Here is a 16,845-nt window from a genome sequence, read left to right on the forward strand (position 1 = left end):
TGACAAAGCAAACCAAATTCTAAACCCCAAGGCAAAGTGTCATGTTGCATGATCCTGAGTAAGTGTCCACAATAGCAACATCCCTGCCTGTTACAAATCTTTTCACTCAATCCTGGTTGCCTTGGCTTTTTCATTGCTCTATTAGCTCAGTGCAGGTGTGTGAAAACATTTGAGCATGATGGATTGTTTCTCCAAGAGCCAAAAGGTAAATGATGAAAGAATTGAATAGAAAACATGTTAACAAGCTATTTTATATTAGCTCCAAGGAGCTAGATCAATTACTATGATGTGTTACATGTTCAGAAGTCAGGAAATTCTAAATTATGGTTCCCAGTATGAACGTAACTCAGCCCCTTTACACATGTAATATTTTATATGACTGTATATGGTGTTAACTTTAATACTTTAACATCTATGCTTAATGTGGCAACTATAAATTCAAATTTTTTGACTTCAGAGGTTATAACACTTAACCATACAGCTGCATTGACATACTTATAGCATTCCAATATTTCTTGGTGCAACATTTTGAAAAATATACCCATATATGGATCAGTCTGGTCTTTGTTATCATGCAGGAAAAAAAGAAAAAGAGTGTAGCCCTACCACTGTTTAGCTCTGTGGCCCTCCTAGGTCATTTGAACTAACAGAAATGTGACTTAATAATTTTAATTTTCTAGTATTTTCTATACCAAATCACATCTTGAGGAAGAAGGATTTTCTGAACATTGTTGTGTCATTTATTTCAAGAGGCTTGGTCATCCTAGAGGTGGTGTGGAAAATGGAAGACACGTTCAGATTTTCATTCCAGGTTGCACTATTCACATTATAATAACTGCAGATGGAATCCTTTTAAGTTTAAAATCCCGCATGAGAGTCAGATAGATTTATAAGGGAAAAACTCACATGCCTGGGGTATAACCAACTTTTTCTGAAACTGGCATCAGGACCACTAGTTTTTTCTGGATTATTTATTTGCTACTGTGTGCACATTGTTTTAGGTGAACAGGTTTTTCTTGTTGCAGAGAAATCCATCTCCTTTCCCTGGCCCTATCCCCATACTACTCAAGGCTGCAACTTTCTCTGATTTTTGCAAATAGGTTGGGAAACAGCTGTCCTGGCCACTGCTGGCAGGAAGCTGGAAGAGCCAGGAGGGAGCCTGTGCTCTTAACCACTTTTCTATTATAATTAGTCCCAAGTTCCTTGTTCTTGGGCCAGGTACTCACCATACACACACCTACATGTAGGTACAGTGAGTGTGGTTTTTATTTTATAAGCTCAAGTGTACAGGAAATGTAGCTTTAAAATTGTTTTCTTTAAGTCTACTTAATTTTCGCTTTTTCATTTTAAGCGATCCTACCCGGATGGTATACTGTTCACAGGAGCTATGCTTTAAATATAAGGATACAGAAAGGTTAAAAGTAAAATAATGGAAAAAGATATACTATACAAACACCAAAAGTAAGCTCTATATTTACACTAATATCAGACATAATAGATGTTAAGGTAAAAAGTGTTATTAGAAATAAATGAGAGCAGTTAATAATGTTTAAGGGACCAATTCAACAGAAATACAATATTAATCTACAAGATAAACTCTAAAAACATAAAAGAAAATCTAGCTGAAGTAAAAGGAGATATTGACAGATGTATAATCATAATTCAAGTTGTTATAATAAGTAGCCAATATTGTTAGAATAAGAAATTATTATAATACAAGTTAGTCTAACACAACTGTTAGAATTTACAGACAAAAAAATACATTGGGGATGTAAATGAGTTTACAGATACTATCTACCAACTTGACCTAATTGAAATTTATGAAACTACACTCAACAACTATATAATATAAATTCCTTTCAAGTGTACATAAAACATTTATTTACTAATAGACCCAAATGCTGCATTATAAAACAATTCTCAAAAATTTCAAAAGATTATGATAACCATGATATGAAAGCAATCTAGGGGTTCATCAGTGGATGAATGGATGATGAAGATGTGGTATATATACAATGGCATATAAGTCATCAAAAAGAATGAAATCTTGCCACTTGGGACATCATGTATGAGCTTAGCGGGTAGTATGCTAAATGAAATAAGTTGGACAGAGAAAGACAAGTACATATGATTTCATTTATATGTGAAATCTAAAATGAGCATATCTGAAAGAGGAAAGGGTAGGAGAGACGGAAAACTAACAGTTATCAAGTGTTTGCTATGTGCCAGTACTCTATTTCCTGCAGTATACTGGGCTTGTTGTAGTTAGTCAATTAAAACCATGAGCTCTTTTGGTCCTAAAATTCTCTATAAATTGAGTGGATTTGACCATGTGGCCATCTGTGCACCAATGGCTGAGGGAGGAGGAATGCAATGTGTAGATTTGTATATGTCTGTGTGCCTTAGGCTAGGAGTAGGCCCTACCCAGGCCACATAACATGAGATTAGGGAAGGGAAAACTCCTAAAGGAAAATTGGGGCTATGTCACAAAGAAGGAGAAATGAATGCTAGGGTTAAAAGTCATCAATATTCACTAGAATTGCATAGAAATTACTATAATCTCTTGTTCAAGAAGGTAGCCTAATTTTTCCTACTTGGAGGCCAATGGGAAAGTTACTCTTTATACTAATCCATAGAATTAAAAGTCCACTTTTTTTATGCCTCTGAAGAGGCAGAATAAGGAATAAAGGGCAAAGGGACAAAAAACTAGAAGGAGAAAAAGAAACTTCAAGGCTATGTAAATAGAGAAATATGCAAGTTTCTTGGTGGTAAGCAATTAATTGGTGAATGCAATATACTTAAGTGAATTTTGAGTAACTGTATAAACAAGGGACAGATTTTTATTTTGACAAGTACTATGAAGAACCCAGATATGCAAAATTGTTATATCTCCATAGTGGCACTGGACACACATTGCACAGGTCTAAATTAGTTAGATAAAAATTGGAAATTACAATTTGAAACTCATTATTACAGTAGTTATGTTTAATTTAGCTTTTTTTCTAAATTATATACAGTTCATTCCAATATGTAGCTGAAATCCATTTTAAATTGTCCTTTTAAGGTGCATTTCTGTTTCCTTTCAAAGCTATGACCTAATCACCTCCCAAAGGCCTACCTCCAAACACTGTCATATTGAGGATTAGATTTTGACATGAATTGGGGGAGGACATAAACATTCAGTTTATAGCAGGAGGGGAGCCTTGGTTAAGAGGAGAGAGGGAAGGGCATGGTTATTAGAGGTAGCATCATAGAACACGATCCTGGGGAGAGGAAAATGGAGGACCCAAATTTGATACTAGATACCTCTGGAGGGGGTGCTCAGCTACTCCAATTCTGTCTTTTTTTTCCCCAAATTGCATTTGAAACACATGAGTGGGTCTCCAATAATAATGTCTATACTACATGACCTTGATCTTCTGTCAATGGCTGATTAACCCACTCTGGGTCTTAAGGAATTAGAAAACTGGGAATCACAGAAATAGAAAATTCTTGAGTTGAGTCTCCATACTGATAGATGTACTAGTACTAGAGTCTTTTAAGGAGCCTTTTTACACATTTTTTTTCCCCTAAAGACTCCCACTCTCATAAAATTTTAATACCATAAAAAATGTATATCTGTTTATGTACTGTATATATTTAACTCTGCTTTCTACATAAAAAAATAAGATTTTTTCTCTTCCTCCATGTAATTAATTTTTGCCCTCTTGTGGGCAATATCACACCCATGAAAAGTGCAGTTTTTAGAGAGAAAATTCCTGATCTCTAGATGGTTTCTACAATATAGCTATTTCCTGCTTTTCTTAGCCTTCTTTGTTCAACTCTTCCTTGAATTTTGTGAGATAGATTTATCTTTTAAAGACATTTATTTTCTGTTACTTGCAACAAAAATAACAAAAAAGGAAAGCAAAAACATCAACTAATCCAGGCTCTAAAGAAATTCTGTTATGTTTAAAACACCCAGAGGCTACTTGAGAGACCTTATATCATAACACTCTTATCAGATAAGTTTTCATATCAGCACCTGACTTTTGTATTAAAAAAAATGCAGGCATTGGTTTTTAATTCAAATTGAAGACATTCTGAATCTACATGTTATAGAAAAGGCAACAGGAAATTGCTTTGAATAATGGAAAATATATCTGTGTCTGAATAATTTAAAGATACTGAACCAATTTTCATTTGCATGTTACACATGTATACCAGCCATCCCACAAAACACTGAACAAGTAGAATAATCAATAGCTATTTTTTCCCATATAATTTAAACCTGGTAGCAATAGAGAATCAGGAGAAGGATCTTATCTCATCTCATGCACTATTATACCATCAAATCAAATCTGAAAGTAGTGTGAGATTTGTTGTTTCTTTTAAGACACTTATTTTAAAAGTTTTTTTTTTTCTTGAAAATTTTAGTTTTCCTTGATAGGACTCAAGTTAGGACTTTTAGATTAGATTTTCATTTTTGACATTTGGTATATGTTTTGTTTTTTGCTAATAGTGGACATTAAAGAGCCTATTTTTATAGTCTTTTACTTTGTTAATTTGGTTTTTGATGGTCAATCTCATTCTCTTTATGTTTTCATTCTCCTAGAATGGATGAATCTTTATTACAGCTTTTAATGCCTCTCCCTTTTGCATGTATATGTATGTGTGTGTCCTTTCCTTTACTACTGCCATCATTTCTTTTTTTAAAAAAATACATTTTTATTTCAGAGAGGAAGGGAGAGGGGAAGAGAGATAGAAACATCAATGATGAGAGAGAATCATCCATCAGGTGCCTCCTGTATGCACCCTACTGGGGATTGAGCCCACAACTGGGGCATGTGCTCTGGCCAGGGATCAAACTGTGACCTCCTGGTGCATAGGTTGACGCTCAACCACTGAGCAACGTTGGCCAGGCACTACTGCCATATTTTCAATGGTATCCTCTTGAAATATGGATATTTTTTCCATTACCCTTGCTTTTAAGTAGTCTTTCTGTTTCAAGTGCTTCTTTTTGTTACACTTGTATTATTTTCTCTAACAATCATAAAATAAAAAGTAGAGTCAGACAGCTTTCCAGTTGTACATAGCTTCTTTTAGGGCTACATATATTCTACCTTCAGTAAAACAGGTTGGGTACCTTTATTAACCTGTGCATTTAAATGGAGTATGGCTGATTCTTAACTTTGGAGGGTGGGAGCCAATTTAAAAAATAATGGTTAGTAACATAATAGATTGAAATCCACACCTCCACTCATTGAGTGCTTTCCTGGGTTTGAAGCATTGAGTAGGCTTTTACATATGATTGAACTTAATCTCAGGATAAGGCCAAGATACAGATTTACAAGGGTTGCTTAAGGACACTGGACCTTATAGAGATTGTCAGTGAATAAATGTCACAGGATCAGAGAATGATTGAAAAATATTCAAAATGAAATAAAATGTATAGGTCTGTGTAATCCGGAGGCATAAGCTCTTTTCACTCAGGTAAACAGTTTTTGACATTTTAAAATTATTAACTTAAAAGGTAACAGATCTATGCAAATTTATGAAAGAGCTTGAGGTGTTTAGGGGCTATACATGTGCCTGAAGCACACTAAGTACTCAGTCTTTGTTTGCTTTTGAATGGATGCTAATGAATTAATGAATAAATCAGTGATTTTGAAGATCAACTATTTCATGGCATCTTTGAGGCAGGTAACTAGTCATGTGGCGTAATTTTCTGGTGGATTTTGCATGGCAGGTAGTTGATGGTGCAGAGAGGTTTCAGGTGGGTGAGGAAATTCATTGTTTGCATAGATGCCTGTGACTGGACTAAAGAAATATTTTGCCCTCTCCCTCCACGTGTCTTGCTTTGGCTCCACTAGCCATGCTCATGGCCAGAGCACCTGCAGTCTTCAGCCTCGGCAATTGCTTTGGGGGCAGACAGCAGCTGTCAGCTGGGAGCCCAGGGGTTTCTCTCCACCAGTGATCACATGGTCTCATCGCAAAGAGGGCACTGGAACTCTGTCCACTTCCTGGGCAAAGAATAGCTCTGTTCTGGTTAGGCTGTAATCAGGCACCCTCTTCTAATCAAATTGCATGTGGGTCATTTCAGTTCATTTGAGCTGGTATCTATTTCAATTCATCTGAGCTGGTATCTATCATCAGCGAATTGACTCGATGTAGGCCCAAGGGGTAGGGACCTGCATCACCCATTGAGGACAGCAGAATTGGCTTCTAGGAGGCAAAGCAACAGTTTTGGTTTTTATTTCCCACGCCAATTGACAACATTCTGCAGCAAAGGGAAAGACTGACTAGAAAGTTGGGAGCGATACCTGGGAATAGGTAGGTATCTGAGCAAGTATTGTGGATCACTTAGCAAGTTCTTGTTTACAGAGGAACACACAGGAACCATACGTGAGAATCATGGCCATCCAGCTAAACCTTGGATGGCTTGACTCTCTTTTTGTCCTATCTGACCTGTGTTCCTTTGTATTCAGATTAATGACATTTATACATTGACTAGGAGCCAATCCCAGTGCTGGATGATGTTGTGGGCAATATAAAAGAAGGACATGTCATGAACTTAGTGGGATGTACAAGCAGAACAATTTCACACGTATTAAACATGACAATGTGAAGTGGCATAAGTTGAGATGATTGATCATGATACAGGCAGTCGATGACACCTGCATGCTGTCATGCAGAGCAAGCTCCATGAAGACAGCCATTTTACAGCCTTACGGCTGTATCCCCAGCACCTAGAACAGTAAAGGACTCATAATAAGGGCACAGGAATTTGTTGAGTGAATGAGTGAATCAGAGCTCAGGGGAAGGAGAGCAGTTAAGAGATTGGGCTCTGGCTTTTCAACCATGGGTCTGCCCCTCGATGTGAGACATTGGGTTGGTTTCTTAATCTCTCCAAGTCTGAGTGTCCTTATTTGTGAAATGGGGTTAACATGAATACATCGCTCATGGTGTTGTTCTGAGAATGGAATGGGATCACATATTAAAGGAGATTAACACAGTGCCAGGTTTATATTAAAGGCTTAATACATTTTAGCTGTATTTGCTGCTAATGGCCAATTGTGTCAGTGTCAGTGGGGTTAGTTTTCGTTGGAGATGATGAGTTATGGGAAGACCTGGAATCTACTCCCAGCTCTGCCATTGAATCCAGCCTTTTCAATTTAAGGAGGAGTTGCAGAATCAAATGCCCACTGGGGCCAGGCAGGTGATAGTAACAAACCAAGTGAGCCAAGTCTAAGGCAAACTTGGCGTCAGCATCCAAGACAATAGGAGCGAGGGGGAGACTAACTAAAGGAGACTTGGAAGATGTAATCTCAGAAGTACCACATATTCTGAATTTTCAGAGAAGCTGAAGATATACATTTTCTAGGAATTCTCACAATTTTTGAAAGCTAGGAACTAATTCATTTTTTTAAATTTGTTTTAAATATTGTCTGGGACACTGCTTTGTGAGCCAAATAAAACATGTCTGTGGGCCACTGGTGAGCTGCTTCCGGTTTGGGTCCAGGGTTGGAAAAATGAGAGTCTTCAGGGCAAGTTTTAATAAAAACAGCCTCAATCACTGACTTGGGCATAGCAGCTTTTCCTCTGCTTGGCTAGTAAAGGGCTCCAAGGATGAGCGACCTCATGGCCACCAACCCAGAAAATTTACCTGCGGGGAGTAGAGGACTGAAATGGAATTAGAAATATAGAGGTTCCCCCTTTCTCTTATACTTCCAGCCACTTTCAAGTTGGTTTTAATTGCTTACGTGCGTTGAGAATGGCTTAGTACTCCTCAGAGGAAACTAAAGCTAATACTCCCATGTGACACTCTTCCTGGCCACCTTAATGCCAACTCTAAAAGAGGATTCTCTGTCTCAGAATTTTGATGTGAATGGCAGGTGTAGTATGAAAATGTACTCACCCCCAAGGCTCTTTGATATACATTTTTTTTCAAAATGAGAGCAGGAGCTTGGGTTTCTCCATATTGCTGAGAATCACAGTTGTGGGTTTGAGGTCTTGGTAAAGACAGAAAATCTCACTGAGTCCATCCATCAGGATGGGGCCAATCAAGCACTGGGTGAGACCCGGGCTGTGGGTCAACAAGAATGTCCTCTGTATGGGTGGCGGTCAATGTCTAAAGTTGGAAAATTCATCTTGATTTAGCTGCCTGGCTTTGTGTAGGCATCAGCGGGAGTCAAACTGAGCATGCTGTGGTCTTTAGATCATCCAGCAGCTGACCGACTCAATTGATTTTTTTGTAACTGCAGCTTTTCATTTGGCATCATAAAGACACAATCTAAATAAAGCATTAGCGTCTAGAATGTGTTTAAATTGAATTTCTGGATACTTTGGCATGTGTCCAGTTTTAAATAAGTTCTGCTCTAACTGTATCTAATCTCTAATCAAAGGATCCTAGTATACAGAACATTCCCGTTAATAATGATACCTTAGACATCCATTAAGTCTGGACATTAATTTTATGGAAATTCTCCAATACATCTCCATTAAAACTTTTTTCTGAGTAAAATTAGTAATAAAGCTTTTAATAAATGTCATAAATATCTATGTTCAATCAGACTATTACCCAAATTAAAGCCAGACCAAAATAGAAAATAGTAATTTCTGCTAAAAGTCATGACCTTCAGAAAACGTTTTGAAGAAAGAAATCGCATGGTCTGTTATTACTCAAAATGTGTTTGTTACAAATAATAAGTAGTAGGTGGAGAAAATTACTAGTTATTTGACCATTGTGTGAATTCTCTAGTTTCACACACCTATTGGCTCATGCAATAAACTCTATGGTCTGTACATATTGTGAAAACAGGTTTTGTAGCTAGGAACGTCAAGGTTTGAGTCCTGTATTCTCTGACTAGTTCGGAGATCCTGAGAAAGTCATTTACATTTCTTGAGTTTTGCTTTTATAATCTTTAAAATGGATCAATAATACCTAATAGGAGTATGCTGAGACTCAGATGAGATTATGTATCGGGAGCATGTAGTACTGCACTTAGCCCATAGGTGGTGTGGAATAAGTGGCAGTTCTTATTGCTACCATCCAGAATTGAGGTAGAGTTAGGTGTACAGGTTTTCAGAGGGTAGGAACGAAGAGTAATAAGGAGCAAGTGCTGGCTTTTGTTCTAATCTGTACATCTAAGCAAATACAACCCCTTTTCTGTCCTCTGGCTTTTCTATTCCATACCCTTGGTAATTAACTAAACTAGAAGTGACAATGAGATATGAATAAATATGCATTTGCTCCCATCCTGTTCCTTTCATTTACGTAAAGCTTTGGGTGTAGAGTATAATTGCAATGTACTGTTGGCCCCATTTGACCTGGCCAGTGTAATCACAGTAAAGCAAATGCTCCACTTAAGAATTGTGGGTGGTAGGGGTTTACCTGGAAAAGTGGGAAGACAGGATGTAGAACCAGATTCACTGCTTACTAGCTCCTGATGGGTGTTCACTTGCATTTGGTCTGCGTTATAGGGCCATTACTTTCGTCCCTTTGTCCTCAAGCTTCAGGCATTGGGCCCTTGAATCCCTTGTTTCTTGACTTCCTGGCCACCATCTGAAGTCCTTCTAGGTAGATGGTTATATTTTGGGATTTCATTAGAAGTCATCTAGTCAATGAATTTTAAAATTGTTTTATAAAGACAATGGAACTTTTTCTGTAAACAAAAGTTTATGAAGAAATGTGAATGAATAAAAGAGATAAAAATGATACTAGTAATTGCTCTGGTTTTAAGCAAGAGTGGGAAGGGTGGGGTTTTTCCATTTATCCCTTGCTCCATCCTCCTGCTGTTTCCAAAAATAATAGAAAACTATTAATTCTAGTTTGATCATCTCTGGAAATAGATTCTGAGAAGATAATTGATCTCAAGGTCACATAGTTAATGAATGGAAAAGCAGGTCTAGGGCACCGATGTAGTTACTTGAGGTGCTACAGGAGGATCATATTATTTGTTGTTTTGTTGGGCTATAACATCAGAAGAGTCATTCCTCCGTATCCCTTAATCTCTGCTTACCATGTCCCTGAGATAATCTCAGGTCAGTACTTTTGAATGCAGCAAGAAGTATGGTTTACTCATGTAAATACAGGCATAGAGAATTAATGCTAATATAAAAAGTGACATGAATAAGTAGTCAAGGCTTATATTCAGAGACCTCTTTATTTTGGATGTCTTGATCTAACCACTCAATTCTATCTTTACCCAACTCAGGATATACTTTTTTTTTTTTAGCCTTTTTCATTATCCAGAATCCCTACTTGTCCAGCACCCTTCTGTGGTGCCTGCTTGCTTTCATGTCTGGCTTAAATGTAGCTCTTGGACTCCTGAGAACCAGAGAAGCTCTTGCCTGGCTCTTCAGGTTCTAGTACCACTGGCTCGTCTGTGGGGCAGAGCACCAACTGAACTGCTCATTCCGTGTTGCAGTGTAAAACCAATAAGCTCTTCAGAGAAACAAACAACATTGGATTTGGTCTATTACAAAGTAGAGAACTGTAGAAAATTTAGAATATAAAGCTAAGCAAATGAAAGAAAATAAAAATCCCCCCCCATTAATTGCAATTCAAAACTTACTACATTTTGATATGTTTCTTCTCTCCTTTTCTTCTTTAAAAAAACATATTTGGATTAATTTATTAAAAGAGTTTCTTACTGTACAACAATTAGATTTTCACACCTTTTTCCTTTTATAAACTACTAGAAGCTTGGTGCACAAAATTTGTGCATGGGGTGGGCGGGTCCCTCAGCCTGGCCTGCACCCTCTCCAATCCAGGATCCCTCTCACAAGCTGGAACCACTGGCTCCTAACCACTCACCTGCCTGCTTACCTGATGCCTCTAACTGCTCCCCTGCCAGCCTAATGGCCCTAACTGCTCTCCCCTGCCAGCCTGATACCCCTCCCTGCTCTCCCCTCCTGTCCTGATCCCCCTAACTGCCTAATTGCTCTCCCCTCCTGACTTGATCCCCCTAACTGCCTAGCTGTTCTCCCCTGCAAGCCTGGTCCCCCTAAATTCTCTCCCCTCCTGGCCTGATCACCCTAACTGCTCCCCCCTGCTGGCCTGATCCCCCTAATTGCCCTCCCCTCCTGGCCTGATCTCCCTAACTGCCTATCTGCTCTCCCCTCCTTGCCTGATTGCCCTAACTGCCTATCTGCTCTCCCTTCCTGGCCTGACCCCCCTGTCTATCTGCTTTCCCTTCTTTTCCATGCCTTTCAGACCCCTGGCACAGGCATGCTGATAGCTCTCCGCTGCAGCCCTGCCCCCATCCTGATTGGTTGTTACATGATGGCATCCTGACCAATTTGCATATTCCTCTATTATTAGTATAGATGCTTTTACAAACACCATGGAGCTGAATCTTTGCTCATATCTCTTGGATATACATTATTGGATGTCTGCTGTCTGGGCCACTGGAAATGTGGAGTTTCAAGGCTTTTTATATCTATTTTCTAGCTCACCACTTTGAGTTTTCTTTTAAGCTAAAGCAAGTTTTATTTAGTCTTTTCTATTAGGCACTCTTGTTGACCTATTACTAATGCTCTAAGTAATCCTTCAATTTTATGACATAAACTCCTGTTCTGATTATAGCTTGAAAAAAATCAAGTGACATATTGTTTTAATATGAAAATAAAGATGTCTTTCAATGGAGAAATGAAAAAAATTTAAATTATAAAATTCTCAGGCCATTTGCATCATTCTTTTTGTTGTTTTATTTTTGTTCTTGGTGTTGTTATGGCTTGTGATTACTGAACACGTGCTCTGTGAGCCAGGGCCTTTACTGAGCATGCTACAGTCATTATTTGATTCAATCCTCATAAATTAAAAATTCCATCTGACAGGTAAGGGAACTGAGATCCATTAAGATTGCATCTTGCCAAATGTCATACAGCTAAGGTAGTTGTCAGAATAGTATTCCCCAGAGATGCCCATGTCCCAGTTTCTGGAACCTGCAAGTATATGGCAAAAGAGAGTTAGCAGATATGCTTAAATTGAGAACCTGAGGATGGGGAGATTATTTTGGATTATCTGGGTGAGGCTAATGCAATCACAAAGGCCATTCTAGGTAAAAGAGGGAAGTAGGAGGATTAGAGTAAGAGAAAAAGATGTGGTGATGGAAGCAGAGGCCAAAGGGATGTGATTGCTAGAAGGGACCAGGACCCAAGGGACGTAAGTGGCAAGGCATTCAAGCTGGAAGAGGCAGGGAATCAGATTCTCCTTTGGAACCTCCAGAAGGAGAAGTTAAGTTACTTTCCCAGGATCATATAACCATTGGGATGGTCACCCAGATGACCTCAAAGCCTGTGCTCTTTTTATTTTTTGCATGCCGCCTTCCCAGAACATGTCAACTATTTGTGGAGAATCAAGAATGATGTTAGCCAAAGTGCTGCTTAAAACAAAGTTCTGAACTCTTTGGGTGAAACGGGTTTGGATACAAAGGCTTTGCTTCCCACACCTGTCGAAGCTGATCTATTTCTTACAAATGCGTCAGCGAGAGTGGGTGCACAACTGTCAAACTGGCTTGCTGAAGTGACAAGTGGGTAAGATTGGCATTCTCTGTCTCCCTGGCTGATTCTAATTGTTCTTTTGGTTGGCATGAATACAACTTTTGTTCTAAAGTTGATAATGATAGCCTTCTATTGCCCCCTTTATTTCCACAAGAGATATATCTACATTTTAAAAAATTCCGTTACATACACATCTGTGGTTACGCTCTTATTTTTCTAAATGTAATTATCCGGCTAAGCTAAATTATGGAAAAGAAATTATAAAAATCTTTTCCTGCCAACAATCTGAATCTGGCCAGCACATTCTTGGCGATTTATGTGTTGGGTATAATTTCTCTTTATTCTCCCCCCCCGCCCCCCCGCACCCTTGCCCCCTTTTAAACTCAGGCATGCTTTATAGTTGGACTGACATTTTTAAAATATTGATCTTAGAGAGAGAAAGAGAGGGAAAGAAGGTGAGAGAAAGAGAGAGAGAATGTGAGAAACATCAATTGGGTGCCTTCCACATGGCCACATGCACCTCAGGCACGGATAGAACCCACTACCTGGATGTGCCCTGACTGGGAATTGAACCTACCACTTTTGGATGTGTAGGATGATGCTCCAACCAACTGAGTCACACTGGCCAGAGCTGGACTGTCATTTCTTTTTTCTTTTTTAAAAAAATATATTTTATTGATCTTTTTACAGAGAGAAAGGGAGAGAAATAGAGAGTTAGAAACATTGCTGAGAGAGAAACATTGATCAGCTGCCTCCTGCACACTCCCTACTGGGTATGTGCCTGCAACCCAGGTACATGCCCTTGACCAGAATCGAACCTGGAACCTTTAAGTCCGCAGGCCGACACTCTATTCACTGAGCCAAACTGGTTAGGCCCGGACTGTCATTTCTTAAAGTGGTTCCTTAAGCAGTGTACTATTGCTAACTAGTGTATTTGTATATACTTTGTAGGGATAGGTATATTTTAACTTTCAAATTAATTTTGAATTATTGTGGCATAGAAAACAAAAAACATACATGAAAGTTTTTATATATTATGAGTTATACACAGTATGAAGTCATATTTGAAATTATAACTGGGATTTGAAATGTGGTATTAATGAGTCTATGTAATACATAATCTATTTTTAGTGAGAATAAAAATAGTTACAGCAATTCTTAAAAATTGGCTTAAGCTAAAAGGGGTTTAGGTAGAAGCCTGGCAATGAAAGAATAAGAGAATACAAATGGTTTTTTGAGTAATTCATTTTTGCTTGGTCATGGACCCTGTCCAGAGCTATTCTTGCTCATGCACCATCAGCATGAGCCAGTCTCAGGGTTCCTGGAGAGTAACTTGGCAATGATTAGTCAACTTAACTGCACCATTACTTTATACACCAGAAGTTTCACTCCTCATTAGACACTGCAGAAACTTTCTTGCAAAAGTTCACAAGAGATATATACAAGGGTGCATCCTGTTTTCTGTTTGTAATAGCAAGAGATGGGAGTAATCTGGGTATCTGTTACTGGAAGAATAGCTTTTTAAAAAAATATATTTTTATTGATGTCAGAGAGGAAGGAAGAGGGAGAAAGAAAGATAGAAACATCAATGACGAGAAAGAGTTATTGATTGGCTGCCTCCTGCATGTCTCCCCACTAGGGACCAAGCTTTCAATCCAGGCATGTGCCCTTACTGGGAATCAAACTGTGACCTCCTGGTTCATAGGTCAACACTCAACCATTGAGCCACGCCAGTCAGGCAGGAATGGCTTTGTAAAATCTGTTCTGTGCTTCTTATGGAAACAATGTGCTCTATTTCCATAAAGCAATGTGAAAACCTTGAAAATAATTCTGAGTGGAAAAAAAGGAATACACTTGAAAGTATGTGGTCTAAAGGAAGACACATGCAATAGCAAGGGAAAGGCTTCATGGTTCACTCAGTCTTCATGAAGAAGATGCTGGAGCCAGCTGGCCTGGGGTGAAATCTGGCTTTTCCAGTCTGTGGTTTCTTTCTAGCTCTGTGATGCTGATCCAATGATGTAACCTCTCTGTGCTCCAGTGTCCTATACTGTAGGATGAACCTACTACTAGTACTGACTCCATAGGGCTTAATGAGGCTTAAATGAGTTAATATGTATACAGTGCTTAGAACAATGCCTGGCCCATAATAAGTACCATATTATTAAGAGCGCTTGCTTTTCATCTATTCAACATATGTTTATTAAGTATTCTATATAATAAATAGGTTTTATGCAAATTGACCATCATTCCAACACACAAGATGGTCACCCCCATGTGGTCAAAGATGGCTGCCACAAGATGGCTGGCAGAGGATGGCAGTTGTGGGCGATCAGGCCAGCAGGGGAGGGCAGTTGGGGGTGACCAGACCTGCAGTGGAGGCCAGTGGGGGTGATCGGGCCAGCAGGGGAACAGTTAGGCATCGATCAGGCTGGCAGGGGATTAGTTAGGGGGTGATCAGGCAGGCAGGCAGGCGAGTGGTTGGAAGCCAGCAGTCCTGGATTGTGAGAAGGCTATCTGACTGCCTGTTTAGTCGGACATCCCTCAAGGGGTCCCAGATTGGAGAGGGTGCAGGCTTGGCTGAGGGACACAACCCCCAACCCATGCATGAATTTCGTGCACCGGGCCTCTACTTAAATATAAAATACTCTGAGCAATATACAGTGTTTATATCATCCAAACAAGAAGGAAGGAACTGGAAAAACTGAAAAATAGTGAAGGAGCTAGGCACTAGGGTCATTTAGTCTAAGATTCCTCAGACTTTGAGATTGTCACTAAATAGCAAGCTATTAAAGCAAATTTGTTAGTAACTATCCTTTGATTATGTGGATAAGTTTAACACTGAGCAGAATATACAACTTTGAATAGACTCTTACTAATTGGCTCAAGTATATGGCAAAATACTCTTTGAGTTTCATAGAAAAAGAGCAGCTGCCCATTTTTGCATCCTGGCTTTGACATCAAAGTTTGTCGCTAGAACTTTGCTCCCAGGCTCTTGGTACCCAAGGAAAGCATACAAATAGAGGCAGCAAAGGAAGGTGAGTTCTTGGGAGTACCTAGATAAACTGAAAAAGATTTCCTATTCTTGGACTCTGTCTCATACCCCAAAAGCTAGCTTTATAGGCCTTCATCAACTATGGCCTTAGGAGATAGAAATCATTTCTACTGAAGAACAGAGATCCGCAGAGGGATCCCTTCCTGCATTCTCTCAGCATGTTCTACTTTTTCAGGCTTGGCAAGAATGGTTCACTAAACCCTGCCCCACCCACAGGCTGAACCTCAACATCCTGCACACACATATTGTAGAAGTAAATGGGCCTCTATTCAGGTGAAGAAGCTCCTTTTATCTCCTCCCCAACTCTTGGGAGTGGCTGTCTCTAAAATGTCATTGGGGTTAGTTTGGCTCCATTCTAACCCAGCCACAGTAATGAAATATTTACTGACCTTACTTGTGTGTGTGTTTGTGCCTTTCCCTCAAACCGGTGGTTCTCAAACTTGGTGGCACATTAGAATGGTTTGGGAGCTTCAAGGAGTACTGATGCTTGGGTCTACTAATAGAGATTCTGATTTAAATGGTCTGGGCTGGGGCTTTGTATCAGGATATTTTTAATAGTGTTCTGGTGATTTTAATATGCAGCAAAGTATGAGAACCACTCACGTCAACAGTGACTCATGTGAGCTACTCAGTGGAGGTGATGGTGGCCTCATTTATATCCTACCATGAAGAGGCATAGGGCGTCCTTGGAGACAGGTTGTTGGATGTGATCAAGCCCATGGAGAGCCACCCTTAAAGAGCCCCACATTAACACTTTGAGAGCTGCTGGGAACTTAGGCTTTTTTATTTTTAGATCTCCGGAACTGGAAAATAAGGCAGAATAAAGAAGCACATACTTCTTTTACATTGGGGAGTGCAGCATAGTTAATAACATTTACAGCACACAGAGATGGTATAAGGTATGCAAGATAACATGGGGGGTTCTGTAGTCTCATGCTTTGGTAGGTGGTTGCGTCCTGAGGGATCTGGGAAAGGAGATTACTCTGACATTCCGAAGGTATATCTTAGATGCAAAAAGACATAGACAGGTTCACTTAAGGTAAAGATTGACTTTTGTCAAGGAAGCTACAGGCTTAGGATATGACTACCTGCCATGACTTGCTTTCAGTTAGGAATTTTTATGTTCCCACCATCCTTTGTGGCTACTTTTGGTTTCTGAGTTTATCATGCCCATCATGCAGGCCTCCCTGAGCCTGTCAGGTTTAGTACGTGCCACCTTTTTCATCCACACATCACTGGGGACTGAAGAGACAGGATGAATTGCTGCATCTCCAAGTTCCTTTTGAAGTCCAATAACAGTGGTTCTC

This window comes from Myotis davidii, unplaced genomic scaffold, assembly GCF_000327345.1.
Source record: "Myotis davidii unplaced genomic scaffold, ASM32734v1 scaffold575, whole genome shotgun sequence".
In the NCBI taxonomy this organism is placed as follows: domain Eukaryota; kingdom Metazoa; phylum Chordata; class Mammalia; order Chiroptera; family Vespertilionidae; genus Myotis; species Myotis davidii.